Source organism: Elephantulus edwardii, unplaced genomic scaffold (genome assembly GCF_000299155.1).
Source record: "Elephantulus edwardii isolate Elephantulus edwardi_28Jun2011 unplaced genomic scaffold, EleEdw1.0 scaffold00001, whole genome shotgun sequence".
In the NCBI taxonomy this organism is placed as follows: Eukaryota; Metazoa; Chordata; class Mammalia; order Macroscelidea; family Macroscelididae; genus Elephantulus; species Elephantulus edwardii.
The window spans coordinates 29,167,154-29,183,598 of record NW_006399751.1 but is presented as its reverse complement, the minus strand read 5'-3'; positions in this window follow the sequence as shown (position 1 = coordinate 29,183,598).

The following is a 16,445-nucleotide window of genomic DNA, read 5'->3' as shown; positions in this document are numbered from 1 at the left end:
GCAAGGATTCTGAGGCTCCGTCTAACATACTTTGGACATGTTGTGAGGAGAGACCGGTCCTTAGAGAGGGACATCATGCTTGGGAGGATGGAGGGGCAGCGCAGGAGAGGAAGGCCCTCTATGAGGTGGATTGATGCAGTGACTGGGATAATCGGGATGGGAGTGTCCAAGACAGTGTGATTGGCACAGGACAGAGCAGAGTTTAGGGCTGTTGTACATAGGGTCGCTATGAGTCGCAGGCAACTCGACGCCACATAACAACAACAACAATAACTGGTACCAAGAGTGTTTATTGTAGAGCCAAACAAGTTGAAACTGTTAACAGTCTCAACCTCTTCACCATCTATCATGATACTGCCAATTGGCAGTGGGGAGAATCTTTGTTTTCTTGATGTTGAGCTTCTATCCATGTGAAAGGCTGCATTCCTGGATTTTCTGCAGCCAATGCTGCAAATCATCCTTGGTTTAAGTAACATTGTTTCATTTGCATAATGCAGGTATTGATGAGTTTTCTTCCAATCCTAATACTACACTTCACCTCAAAAAGTCCAATCTCTTGAATGATCTGTTCTGCATATAAATTGAAAAGGCATGGAGATAGGATGCATCCCTATGTACTCCTTTTCTAATTTTGAACCTTGCAGTGTTTCCTTGCTGTGTTCTGATGAATGCTTCTTGGTCGAAGTATAGTTTTCACATAAGTATAATTAAGTATTCTGAGATTCCTATCAAGGTTAGCCACAATTTGATGTGATCCACACAGTAAAATTCTTTTGCATAATCAATGAAACACAAAAAGACATTTTTTATGTATTCTGATATTCTCTGCTTTCAGCTAAGATACATCTAACACTGGCTATAATGTCCTTATGTCACAATTTCTTCTAAACCCTGCTTAGAATCTCACAGTTCCAGAAAACAGCAAATAATTTTAGAAACAGCACATAACAGATTGATCTAGAAGACATTATGCTGAGTTTAATAAATCAGCACTAAAAGTACAAATATATGAGATCACTATTATAAAATGTTTGTGCAAAAAAAAGCAAAGGCCATGTGGTGAGCACCACATCAGACCTTTTCCATTCTTCACAGGGTTAATCTATTCCTGCCCATAGCATCAATAACACAAAATGAACTCTCATTAGGTCATACATGTCCCCCCATGCTCCCATGTCTTTTAACTTATCTCAACACCATTCTTACGTTCTTGGGCCCAGAATCCAGTGTGATAGCTCACAGACCACACAAAATTACATTGAGGGAATCAAAAGGTTATAATTCAGACTAACAACAGAATACAGCAAGACAAGCTCCCAAAATGTGCACTTAGGTCCCTCTGCTTCCAGCCTCTGGCTCTAAGTGTTTCCAAGTTCTCAATCCTGCTAATATTGGCTTCCCCTCAGTTGTCCAACAAATTTTGATTTTGTAAATATTGATTTTCTACATAGTTGCCCAACAAAGTTTTTATTCCTGCCAATATTGGCATCCCTCTGACCCCATAACCCCAAAGTGCAATCTCACATCAATTCTCCAGTTCAGCCATCACTACTGCTGCTGTCCCAAAGCTTGTGGTATGTTTCTCTGGGTTGAAGAAATCTCTCTTCTCTGTCTGGAGGAAGATTTCACTCTTTTGTTGGTGGAAGAATTTTCTGTTCTCTGCAGCTAGACCTGTTCAGTTTATTGGCAAGATGAGCCAGTCTTCTTGTAGATTGTTGAGACTGGCCAATCTTCTTGTGAAATTGTACAGAGTCAATCCCTCTGTGGATAAACCAACACTTCTCATTCTCATAGTCCCACCCACCCACATAGCAACATCAAATGAGGGCTAGAGAAGTTATACTGAAAGATAAACTCCATATTTTGAAAAAAGTTTAAGCACCAACTACTCCTTGGATGTCTATCAGGGATTAGAAGAGAAGAAGGGTGAAAATTTTTTGATAGATATATATTAATATAGGTGAAGGGAAATGAAATATATAATTGTTGTTAAGTGCCATCTAGTTGAGTATGATTCATAATCATCTATGACAGTGTTATCATCATTATCTCTGATATGTGAAACCATTGTTACAGTCACTGTCAATCCATTTCATTGACAATCTTCCTCTCTTTTGCTGACCCTCCACCTTACTAAGGGTGATGTCCCTCTACAAGGAATAGCCTTTTCTAGCAACATGCCCTAAGTATGTGAGGCAAAGCTTTGCCATCCTTGCTTCCAAGGAGCTTTCTGGATGTACCTTCAGCTCAAAGGCATCAATTCTTCTTCTGTGATCCTTATTCATTATTCAACTCCCAAACTCTCAAATACAGAGCAGTGATTGAAAAGATTATGACATGAAACATGCATATCTTAGTCTTCAAACTAATTTCTCCTCTGAAAACAATGGGCTTTCAAAGTTAACTATGAGTCCATTCTGACATTTCAGCATATAAAAATAATAGAACAATATTTACATAGTTGTAAGATACTCCACATAATTGGGGACATAAACAATGGGTGTTTACAATAATCTCAGCATATAAACAACAATAGTAATGGCATCTATAATCACTCCCTCACTTACTCATTGCCTTTGAGTCTGTTCTGCCTCTTGGTCTACTCCACCAGGTTTCTGATCCTTTAAATCTAAAAGGGACTACCCACCTTTCTCCTGAGACATCACTGACAAATTGCAATCTCCAAATATTTTCACCCTTCCAGTTAGCAGTGAAGCTTACTATGAACTACACTGCCAGAATATTCTCGCAGTCTGTGGATAAGGACACAATGCTTGGAAAGGTGGAGGGTCAACATAGTAGAGGAAAACTCTCAACAAGATGAATTGACATAGTGACTGTAATAATAGGCTCAACTACTGAAGTGGTTAATATGGCAAAATATAGGTTAAGTTCATATAGCAAGTTTAACAACATAGCAAGTTCTGGTCTGTTGTTCATAGGTCACAATTGGTGGTAGTTGACTCTAGGCCACATAGCAACAAAAACAACATGCTTGAAAAATGACAAATGGCTACTTGTCATTAATACTTCAATTCATTGATTATGTCTTCACAACCATTCTCTCTACTCCAAGGAAAAAATTATCATCAAAGTCAACAATGGAATTCTTACTACAAACACTTCAAAGTCCCATCTCAGCAGGCTTCAAGTTGTTGTTCATTGCCTCCTTCAAACAAATTGTGGTTAAATTTCAAATCAAGGTAAAGATGCTGTTTTTCCTAATTCTCTTGCTATTATTATTCACTCTTTCTTTCCCAAATCAAATTTTTCTTTTCAGACTTTATTATGTTCACCCATCAGCTGTGACACATGACATGCACCAGCAGTGCTGCTGGCCAATGGAACCTTGGGCGAGGGGCCAGACAGCAGCCAGACAGTGGCTATGTGAGGGGCAGAGATCACTCAAGAGACCAGACATGCAGCAGGCAGCAGCTGAAAAAGGGAGTGGAGCAATGGTGCTGCAACCTCAAGACAGTGGAGCAGCTGCAGCAGGATAGGCCAGCACACAGAAGAGACTGGAGGCCTGAACCACCATCTCTAGGGTTAGCTGGGTGGAGAGGGACCTGACTAGGCAAAAGGCAAGGGTTGGAATGGGGATGTTGGAAGGGGTGGAAGTGGATGCTGGAGGAAATGGATGCTGGCAAAACCAGGAAAGGGGCTGAGCCAAATCACAGGCACCAAATTTGGGGGTGGGGTGGGGACCAATTCTTCTGGGTAAAATGGTGTCTGCCAAATATTGCTCTAAGTTGAACATCTACATAAAGGCAGAATTGGGAGAAGGGTTGGCCATTCACTTCTAAAACACCTTCAAATACCCTTTGCACAAATTAGAGAAGACTTAAATTAGACTAGCAGACATGACACCTGAAAAATGAGACCTCTGGTTGGAAAACAGAAAGGAGGAGGAACAGTTGCAAGCAGACACTAGTTATTGGAACATGGAATGTGATAAATATGAATGTAGGTAAATTGGATATTGTTGAGAGAAATGTAATGCATAAATATTGATGTACTCTTGTTGTTATGTGCTGCTGAGTTGCTTGTGACTCATAGTGATCCTATGTACAGACATAAACTCTGCTCTATCTTAAGCCAACTACCCTCATTTCCCCTGTCACTGAGTCAATCCATCTCATCCAGGGTCTTTTTTTGTACTGTTGCTTCCACCCTTCCAAGCATTGTGTCCCTCTCCAAAAACTGGTCCCTTCTTGCAAATGACCAGAGTATGTCAGATGGAACTTCAAAATCTTGACTTCCAAGGATCAGCCTGGTTTCACCTTCTCCAGGACAAACTTGTTTGTTCTCTTAGCAATCCATGATATATTCAGTGCTCTTCTCCAGCACCTCAACTCAAAGACATCAATTCTTCTTCTATCATCGTTAGTGAAAACTATGGCCTAGATTAGGTGCACCTTAGTCTCTAGACTGACATCATTACTCTTCAGTACTGTGAGGAGGTCCCTGAAAGCATATATTTGTATGACAGTGTTATTGACAAGATTTTCTTGTATGTGTATGAATATTTTCCTGTCAGCCACAACATTGTGTTTCAAGGGGGAGAATGAAATGGTATTCTTAAGGATGAATACTAACCTGTTTTTCCTTACCTTTCATTTCCAGCATAGTAGATCATCTGATTCAAAATGCTCCATGCCAACTCATCTCATTTTGCCAATGTCTAGTGACATACAAGAAAATACTACATGGCTTAAACTCAGGAAAGGTGCATTTCAGGGTTGTTTATTTTCTCCAAACCAATTCAAACTGTATGCTGAGTAAATAATTCATGAAGCTGGACTTTTTGAAGAGAACTGGCATCAGAATTAGAAAAAGACTCATCAACAACCTGTGCTATGCAGATGACAAAACTGGCTGGAAGTGAAGAGGATATGAAATACGTGGTGCAGAAGTTCAAGGACTACAGCCTGAACATCAAGAAAACAAAGGTCTTCTCCACCGAACCAACAGTGTCCATTATTTTAGCTGGAGAAAGGATTAAAGCTGTCAATCATTTTACCTTGCTTGGATCAACACTCAACATTCTCAGTACCAACTGTCAGGAAATCAGAAGAAGGATGGCATTGGGAAAACCAGCTGTCAGGAACCTCTCCAAAATGTTGAAGAGTAAGGATGTCAGTTTGAAAACTAAGGTGTAGCTGATTCAGGCCATGGTCTTCTAAATCAGCTGCTATGCATCAGGAGCTGAACTTTAAGTAAGACTGGCAGATAATGAATTTATACTTTTAAGTTGTGGCACATGAAAAGAGCACTGAATGCTCCACAGACTGCCAATGAACTAACAAATATGTTTTGGAAAGAGTGCAGCCATAGTGCTCCTTGGAGGAAAATATGGTGAAGCTTTGTCTTTTGTACTTTGGTCATGTAGCTAGGTGAAGCTATTTCTTAGAAAACGACATCATACTTGGAAAGGTGGAGGGCCAGCAAGGTAGAAGAAAATCTCCAGTGAGAAGGATTGATACTGTGACTCCAGCAATAGTCTCTACTGTGTGAGAAATAAGGAGAATGGTACAGGATAGGGCTGGGTTCAGATTTTCTCTTCATGGGTCACTATGAGTCATACTTGACTGAGGGCACCCAACAAGAACAACAATAAATTATAACATCAACTTTCAGGCTATTATCCATTATCATCTCTTCACCAGATGTCTTTGTAACTTTACTCTTGAATGGCAAGACCATTTGACTTTACAAACCAGAAGACATTTTAAATATAAAGATAAAACAACTGAAGCTTTTGACTTTCTACATTTGTTCATCTACCTTGTGTGTGAGCTAATTCTAGAGCACAAATGTTCAAGCAGGAAATAGCAAAGTTATCATGCAAGGGTCTTGTATCACCCACAAATTAATTTCATTGCTAGTCTCATGGAATATACCTTAAATAAACCACCTTTGTCAGAGTGAATTTCCATGGAGTCAATTCAGGGAACATTTTTACTTGAAGCAGTTATTATTCTAACTTATTTCTTGCCCTTTAATTTTTTCCTTCTAAATACAGGGGGATATTTTTCATTGAGTTTTGAGAAAAAAATGTACAAAAAATTTACCATGTCAGAAGCTTAAAACTCTTCAATACAACTGCACATACTTAGTTTGTTATTATTAAGTGCTGTTGAATTGAATATGCCTCATAGTGACTCTATGAATGACAGATCTGAACCTTGTCCTATCCTGTGCCATCTTCCTCATCTCTAAAATTCTTGAATCTATTGCTGCAATCACAGTGTCAATCCATCTGGTTGAGAGTCATCTTATTTGTTGACCCTTCATTCTATCATGTATGATCTTCCTATCTAAGGAAAACCCTCTCTTGGTAAGATGTTCAACGTATGTGAGACTAAGCTTCATCATCTTTGCCTCCAGGGAGCACTCTGCCAAACTTTCCCCAATACATATCTGTTTGGTTTTTTTTTTTTTTTTTTCTGTCTATGGAATGTTCAAACACTCTTTTCTCCACCTCAGTTTAAAGGTATCAATTCTTCTTCTGTAATCTTTATTCATTGTGTAACTCTCAGACGCATATCAAGTGGTTGAAAGACATGGCCTGAATCAGGTGCACCTCAGTGCTCAGACTAATCTCATTGCTCCTCAGTAATTTGGAGAGGACCCTATCTGCAGTCTTTTCTAATGCAGTACATTTCTTGATCTCCTGAGTGCTGGTATCTAGTGTATTTACTGTGGAAACAAGTAATAGGAACTTATTAACAGTTTCAATCTTCTCTCCATCTATTATGATGTTGCCTATTGGTCCAGTGATGAGAATTTTTGTTTTCTTCATGTTGAGATGTAATTTATATTGAATTTATATTTGCTCTTTTGCAGAAAACCCTATAAATTCTCCTCATGTTCAGGAAGTATGATTGTTTCCTTTCATGACATAAGCCACTGATGCCACATTATTTTTCACAGAGTGCAGAGTCTTGAAAAAAATTTCTCAGCATACAGATTCATAGACTGTACCAAGGTATTTAACTGTGTGGATCCTGACAAATTGTGGGTAATATGGAGAAGAATGGGAAACCCAGAACACTTAATTGTGCTCATGCAAAATCTATACCAAGATGATGAGGCTTTTGGACTGGACAGAGCAAGGTAACATTACATAGCTTAAAATTAAGGAAACTGTGCATGAGGGTTGTATCCTCTCTCTATACCTGTATTTAGTGTCTGTTGTTGTTGTTGTCCATCAATCCCTGGGACTTGTTATCACTTTTGTCTCTTTTTGTTGTTGTTGGTTTGGGGGTTTTTTGTTTTGTTTTGTTTTCTCTCTTTTTTCTCCTTTTTTAAAATTTATTATTAATTTCAATGAAAATTTACAGAGACTTTGGATTTCCATGCATTCATTGTTGCACTTTTCTCCCGCCCCGCCCCTCCCCCCTAGTACACTACTCTCACTATTGCCTCTTGATCATATGTTGCTTCTTGAAAGTCTTCTGTGTCTTTTTGGTTGACTTTGTATATGCCTTCCATTTTCTTTTGATGTTTCCTGTGTCATTCTTAGTATTGCAACTTGAGCCTTGAATTTACTCCTTAGTTTCTTCAGCTTAAGAGATGCTGGGTGAATTAAACTCTTTTTGATTTTCTGACTCTAGCTCTTTGCACATCTCATTGTACTATTTTACATTGTCTTCCCAAGTTTTTCTTTGGAATCTTCTGGTCAATTCCTTAACTTCCTGCTTTCTTCCTTCTGCTTTGACTTCTGAGCACTCTAGTGCAATATTCAGAGTCTATTCTAACATTCACTTTGGTCTTTTCATCTTTCGTTGTTTTTGTAATAACTTTTTGCATTCTTCATGAATAATAGTCTGTTTATCTCAGTGCATCTGTTCTTCACTCATTAGTGTCCAAGGCCTCCAACCTATTCTTGAGATGGTATTGGAATACAGGTGAGATAAAATCAAGGTCAATTTTTGGTTCTTGTAGATTTGATTTCATTTTCGTTAGCTTCAGTTTGAGTTTGCATATGAGTTGTTGATTGTTCCACAATCAGCACCTACCCTAGTTTTCACAACTGATGTTGAGTTTCTCCAATGATTCTTTCTACAGAAGTAGTCATTCTGACTTCTGTACAGACTATCAGGTGGTGTCTATGTGTACAGTCACTGTTTATGTTTCTTGTAAAAGGTATTTACAATGAATAAATCATTGACTATACAAAATTCTGTCATTTCTGTCATTTTTATCTCCAGCTTCATTTCTGTCACCAAGCCCATGTTTTCTGACTACTAATTATTCTTCTGTTTCCAACTTTTGTATTACTGTCATCCATTATTATTAGTGAATCCTGGTTGCTTGTTTGATCTAGTTCTGACCGCATTAAGTTGTTAGAAATAAATTTTCTCTTCTCTGGGTTTGGTTGTTGCTGCATATATTTGAAAAATATTGACTGGTAATATTGACTGGTGTCCCTTTGATGCATATGGATAGGATTCTGTCACTCACAACATTGTATTTCAAGAGGCATCTGGAAACGGCCTTTTAAACTTTCAATAAGGTCCCATTTTTCCTCACTTTTTGATATAATAGGTAATATGACTATCTTATTAAAAATCTCCCACATCAATCTTTCCTATCTAATAAATGCCTAGTATGTCAATATTTATGTATTCCATTTTTCTTTTAACAATGTCTAATTTTCCTTTATTCATGCTCCTTACATTCTTATTCTGATCACTACTATCTGCTTTTTAATATTCTGCCTCCTTTGTGATTGCCAACTTGAGGGCTCCTCAGCTTCAAGTGTCATATTTGCTAGTCTAGTCTAAGAGTGCTTTATTGTGCAGAAGGTTTTCAAAGGCCTGTTATTTGCAGAGGGATTACCAATCCTTCTCCCTAGTATGCTTTAATATAGATGCTCAGCTTTAGACCCATATCTGGGAACAAATATTTTATCCAGAAAATAAATTATAATAATTGATATAAATGATATAATGAAATAAATTATATTGTCTCATGAAAATAATTTAAAATAATGATTTTAATAGAAATCCCAAATATAAATAGATTAGACATTGTTTCTCTCCTCTTTAAGAGCCTTTACCATTAGATGTTCAGATCAATAATTTTTTTCTAACATTCTTTATTACATGTTTTTCCATGTGTTTATATTTAATAACAGAGCATAATTGATTTTAAAATAAAATGTTTCTTTTCTACTGGTTTACTTACAGAATATATTTACGTTGTTTTTCACACTGATCTTTTCCTATTTCCTTTACCCACCTCTCCCTCTCCTCAAAAAAATTTGTAACCCTATGATTACCCCTCTGTCCATCCTCACTCCTCTGCTCCTACTTCCCCCTGCCCTTGGATTTTCATGCCCATTTTACTAGTTACCCTTCTATTTCTATAATAATGGCCTTATACAGTATTTGTCCTTATAGGACTGAGTTAGTTTCCTTACCGTAATATTCTGCAGTCCCTTCCAAGTTAGGTGATAACATTGAACATCATTGCTCCTGCATGTATCATATGAATGACCCATAATTTCTCAATCCATTTGATTAATCTTTGATACAATAAATACATGGCATATGCCTCAATACTTTAATATTTTTCTTTAAGCATTTAGTTATGTTTTTTAATTCTATTTTCTTTATTCTTTATATATTTTTCACACAATCTTTCAACTTACTTTAAGTAGCCTAAATAATTTCTTCAAAACCTAGTACTGCAAGCATGTTTATTGCAAAAAGACAGAAAAATGAAAAAACATAGAATTTAGTTGAGAGATTTGTAATAGTTCATGTCATTTAGGTTAAGAAGATGTCTATAGGCACAAGGAAGTTGTGATTTAAAGGATTTTTTATAGAAATAAAATATTTTGTGGTTAAGAAAGATGAGAATTTTGAATTTTGCATCCCTTTCTAGGTTGAAGGCATAGTTTATAGACAGTTATGTGGCAGACACAAGGTAATGCCTCTCCTGCAATTTAAATAAACCAGCAGATCTGAGTAAGATAGATAATCTCTTTCTAGGTGATTTACAATCTATAAAATTCCATTAGAGCTTCATCTATGAATTGGCTCCATCTCAAGGACAATGAATTTGAGTGGTTATGTTTGTGTGTTTTATGGTTTCTTTTTCCCAAACTATGTTGAGAAAAAATATTTTTAGAAAAGAGCTATGAAAGTAATTTTGCACCAAAAAATTACCAAGGATTCAGTAAGAAAAACAAAATCATTGTCAGAATGAAATTATTGAGAAAAATAAAAGTGAGTTTGCTCCAAAATTCAAGTATGGGTTTTAGGAGCTACCTTTGATCCATGATAGAAGAAAAAAAAATATCCATTGTAATACCAAAGAAAGTAAGAACTGAAGCACTTTTGTACATTTAGCATTATTTGGCAGAGTTTATGCCTGATTGCTTCCATTTCATTAAAATACTTAATATATGTAAAGCTCTTAGAACAGTGTCTGGCCATGAGTAAGTATAAGTGTTGGCTATTAATATTTCTCAGTGAAGTATGAAACAAAATCATCAGCTGAAAATAATGGGGAGGGCGGGAAAGTATGCAAAGAAAGAAAGACATGAATTAATTAATGTTAAAAAGACAATCCTGGAGGTATTTTTTCCCCATGCAAATGATCTAATTTTCATCTTTCTCTTAGTTTTGCCCTTAACTTCTTCATTCTTTTGATTTTATCATATCTTTGCTTTTGTTAGGTGCACTGAGTCCTCTTCTTACTCATACTGGCTTTATATACATAGACAAAAGACCTTGAACCTGCACCATCCCCATAATGGCTACTACGTTTTATCCATTTGTGAACAGTCACTGTGTCAGTGAGCTTCTTTGAGAGTTTTCCTCTTATTTTCCTTTTTAAAAATTGTTTCTGTGAGAGTTTCTCTCTTTTTTTTTTGTAGACCCTCTACTTTTTCAAGCATGATATTTTCTGTGATTCCTTAAATACTTCTCTTATCATTTCTCCATTCTTCAAGAGATTTAGAAAGTCATATTGGTAAGTTTTGAAATACTACACTTATAAGGAACAGTTGACTATGCTTAAGATTCCTTGTTACTGTTAGACGTCATTAAGTACTACTCATGGTGATCTTATGAACAACAGGTCTGAACCCTGTTCAATTCTGCACCATTTTTATCAGCACTTCACACTTGAGTCCATTGCCACAGTGACTGTATCAATCCATCTTGCTCAGGATTTTGCTTTCTTTTGCTAACCCTCCACATTACCAAGTATGATATCCCTTTACAAGAAATAACTTCTAATAACAGGCCCTAAGTCTGTGAAATGTAGCCTCACCATCCTTGTCTCTAAGAAGCAACTGGTTGCATAGTCTTCAAGAAATACATATTTTTCATTTGGTAGTCCGTGCAATGTTCAGTGCCCTTCTTCAATACCATATCTCAAAAGCATTGATTCTTTTCTTTCATTCTTATTCACTGTCCAGCTCTCTGATGTATAGCAGGTAATTGGAAAATCAGATATCATTGTTCTTCATAGTAGTGATCTAATTGACACGAGCAGGTCCTGTCATGCTCTTTGATACTCTTTTCCACATTAACTTAATGGAGGAAATATTCCTTCAAGATGGAAATCTGTCTTGGTCTTTCACTACCATGTATAAATATCCCGTATATTCAATTTATTATAATTATGTTTAATTTTTAGTAGGTATTAATTTTGTCATCCAACTTGGACATTATCATTAACGAAGGTGCTAAGTTATCTTTTATCTCCACTTTTTTATAGTATTGGTCAATTTATTTAGAATCATATTGAACTCACCGTCATATACTCAGTTATAACCCACAGTGACCAAGTCATTTTTCCATGTCATAATGCTCATATTTTCCCCAAGGATCTGTTTATATATTTGGACTGTAGGATACACTTAGCCTTTTTTTTTCTTTTCTTTTTAATTGTGATTTTTAATGAAAGTTTACAGAAACATTGGATTTTCATTCATTCATTGATCATTCATTCATTGATGCAGTTTCCTCTCTCCATCTCTCTGTCTTTCCCCTCTCCAAATTCACTATGGAATGGTCATCTTGTTCCAGATTGTGTGTGTGTGTGTATCCTAATTGTATATTTCTTTCAGAGATAGTCCTTCCTCTCATCTGATTCAGTGTAGTGTTCATCATCTACCAACTCTTCCTGTTCTTCCTCTTCTGTCAATTCTATTTTATATGAACTATAGTGTGGATACCTTTTCAATCTGTATGCAGAACAGATTATCCAAGACGCTGGGCTGTATCAGGAGAAATATGGCATTAGGATTGGTGGAAGAGTCATCAATGACCTGCGTTATGCGGATGACACAACCCTGCTTGCTGAAACTGAGGAAGACCAAAGTACTTGCCGCAGAAGGTCAAGGACTACAGCCTCCTATATAGATTGAAGCTCAACATCAAAAAACAAAGATTCTCACCACCGGGCAAATTGGCAGCATCAGTATGGATGGGGAAGAGATTGAGATAGTTAACAGCTTTGGTTTACTTGGTTCCACAGTCAACACTCTTGGTAACAGCAGCCAGGAAATCAAGAGATGAATTACATTGGGAAAGTCACCTGTCAGGGACCTCTTAAGAGTGCTGAAGAGCAACTCTGTCAGGTTGGAGACTAAGATGCACCTGATCTGGGTTATAGTCGTCACAATTATGTGCTATGTATCAGAAAGTGGAACAGTGAATAGGGATGACAGAAGGAGAATTGATGACTTTGAGTTGTGGTGCTGGAGAAGAGTGTTGAATATACCATGGACTGAGAGGAGAACAAACAGGTTTGTCCTGGAGTAGGTGAAGCTGGAATGCTTCTTGGAGTCAAGGATTCTGAAGCTTCATCTGACATACTTTGGGCATGTTGCAAAGAGGGACTGGTCCTTGGAGAGGGACATCATGTTTGGCAGAGTGGAGGGGTGGTGAAGGAGAGGAAGACCTTTGATGAGATGGATCGATTCTGTGACTGGAGTGGTGGCAATGAGTGTGTTTGAGATGGTTAGGTTGGCACAGGATAGAGTGGCGTTTAGAGCTTTTGTGCATAAGGTCTTTATGAGTTGCAAGCAACTCGATGGCACATAACAACAACAAAAACAACTTCAGTATTTTTCCTTTTAGTGACAGAATTTTCACTTAGCATGTCTTTCAGACTTCATGTGGTGTAATATTTTACAAGTTCATTGTATTTCAATAGTTCATAATATTCCATTTTGCAAATGTACCACAGCTTTTCTCTCCATTTATTTCTTTGTCTGGCAGTTGAGCAGTTCGATCTGTTCACTGTTGTGATTAATGCAACAATAAACTGGATGTGCATATATCTGTTTACATCATGGCTCTAGTGTCTTTAAGGTATATTCCTAGTAATGAGATAGCATGGTCAAATGATATTTCTATTTTCAAAATTTTTTCAAATGTGCCAAGCCACCTTCCATAGTGTTTGTACCATTTTTCATCCCTACCAGCAGTGAATGAGAGTCCAAGTGCTCCACATCCTCTCCTGGAAACAAAACAAACAAACAAACAAAAAAATATTTTTTGTTGACTTGTTGAACTTTGTTAGTACTGCTGGGAAGAGATGATATCTCATAGTTGTTTTCATTTGTATCTCTCTAATGGCTAGGGTTGGAAGGAGGAGCAGCATCCACTTCCGTAATAGCTTGCCTCTGGAAACCCTATGAACCTGGAGAGAGCATGAAAGGCACCCAAGCGTTGAGGACTCTCCTTCATAGGGTCACTATGAGTCACCTGCGACTCAATGGCACTTAACAACAACAACAGCAATGGCTAGAGATTTTGAGCATTTATTTATGTGTTTGATGATCATACTAATTTCTTCTTTGGTAAAGTGTCCATTCATGTCTTGTGCCTATTTTGCAGTTAAGTTATTTGCCATTTTCTCAGGCATCTTAGATAGGAGTCCCTTATCAGATATATCATTGTGAAATAGTTTTCCCAGTCTATGAGTTTCCTTTTTACTGTGCTAGAAAAGTTTTTTGAAGTGTGTAGGGATTTGTGTGCAAGGTCTCATTCATCAATTTTAGTTTCTTCTGATTGCAATTTTTTTTTTTTTTTTGTAATGTTCATGCTGTAGGTTAGGGCTTCTAGAGTTGTTCCTAGTTTTTCTCTGATGAATTTTATAGTCTTTGGTTTTCCTCTTAAGTTCCTGATCCACCATGTGGCTTTTTGTGTATGGTGTAAGGTGTGAGTCTTGCTTCAGTTTTTCTGCAGTTTTTTTGTTCCATTTTGCTAGCGCTATTTGTTAGAAAGGCTGTTGCTTTTCCACCTAACTGATTTTATCCCTTTGTCAAAACAGCAATTGATCATAGGTAGGTGAGTTGATTCTGGGCTCTTAATTCTATTCCATTAATCTATGTGTTTGTCACTGTACCACTACCATGCCATCTTGACCCCTATGGCTGTGGAGTAAGATTAGTGGGATTTCAGATCAGAGAGAATGATGTCTCCTACTTGTTTGTCTTTTCAGTAGTGATTTGCTTATTTGGAGTCTCTTTCTATTCCAGAAAAAATTAGAAATTGCCTTTTCTATCTTATTACAGATGGATTTTTGGATCTATATTAGAATTTCTTGAATTTATAAGCTGTTTTTTTGCAATCTGATAGAATTTTCATTCTCATGAGATTGAGTCTTCCTGTCCAAAAATATGGTATATTCTTCCATTTCTCTAGGTATCTTTTTGTTTCTTGCAGTAATTCTTTGTAATTTTATTTGTACAGGAATTTGTATTTTCTTTATATAGGTTTAGTTAGATTTACTCCTAAGTATTTCATCTTGTTATTAGCTATTGTAATTAGTATTGTTTTTGTTATTAGCCTTTAAAGGCAAAGATAATGGAGCTACTTAATGGAGCATATATTTGTCATTCAGTCTTAGAAAAATTAATAACATATCTTTAACTTAATTTCTATGTCAATTAAATATATGTAAGAAGAGAACTAATGTTATAACACAGTTTCATGCATTTAGATAATGTGCAAAAAGTACATTTATATGTTCGTAAATCCTTTAGAAATGTGAGCTCCTTTGTTAAACTTATCTGTAAAGAGTACATCAGAAAATTGAGTGAAATGCAAAGCCAAATATAAGGAAATAAAAGGAAATATGAAAAGGAATTGAGTATCGATATACATAAGAAAAAAAGAGCTATTTTCCACAGGCATTTTCAGACTCATTTGGTGGACAGTTCTTCAACTAGGAAACTGTTCTCTAATTTCTCAGATTGTCTATTGTGAAGATGACCATTTAAATATAGAAGAAAAATAAATAGATTTTCTGGTCTAAGCTGGAAATTGAACACTATAAAAATGACAAGATGTGGGACCTCTGGTGGCCTAGTGGCAGGAAGCTGCACTGCAATCCCAGAGGTGCACAGTTCAAATCCACAAGATGCTCTGCTAGAGAAGGAATGATCCTGTACCTGTCAGATCCAATTTGACAGTAAATAAACACAAAATAAAATTTTTTTATTTTAATAAAAAAATAAATTTTTTTAGAAAAATGACAGGATGCCTGTTAACAAAGTTGGAATCTATTGTATTATTTGTTAGGCTTAGTGCTAAATAGTCATTAATGCAAACATTAGTCAACCTTCTTTATTGGTGGAAACTGTTGGCTTGCTTGCTCAGAAGAAAGGTTTAATTTCATTAGTTTCTGATATAATCTCTAAATGGTGGCAAAGAGGTCTCTTTTTTTTTCTTACACACACACAGAGGTTTGTTGTTTGTTTGAATGTTTTCTTTTATATTGTTTTGCTCACAAAGTTCATATACATTTGTTTCACAATAATCTTCATTCATACTGTGTTTTTGTTTGTTTCTGTAGAGTTTATTCTCTATATCTTAAGGGGGGGAGGGCAAGAAAACACAACCAAAACCACAGCAGATAAAATAGAGGGGGAGTAATGTTGTTGTTGTTGTTACATGCCGTCAAGTCACTTGCAACTCATAGCGACCCTATGAACAACAGCCCTAAATTCTGCTCTGTCCTGTGCCAATCTCACTGTCTCCAATACACCCATCCCGATTACCCCAGTCACTGAAACAATCCATCTCATAGAGGGCCTTCCTCTCCTGCGCTGTCCCTCCACCTTACCAAGTATAATGTTTCTCTCCAAGGACAGGTCCCTACTTACAACATGTCCAAAGTATGTTAGACAGAGCCTCAGGATCCTTGCCTCCAAGGAGCTGACCAGTTTAACCCTTTCCAGGATGAATCTGTTTGTTTTCCTAGCAGTCCCTGGTACCCTTAATATTCTTCTCCAGCACCGCAGCTCAAAGGCATCAATTCCCCTTCTATCCTCCTTAGTCATTGTTCAAGTCTCTGATGCATAACAAGTGATAGCAAAGACCATGGCCTGTATCAGTAGCACCTTAGTCTCCAGAGAGACACCATTGCTCTTCAGTACTTTGGAGAGGTCCCTAACACCAGACTTATCC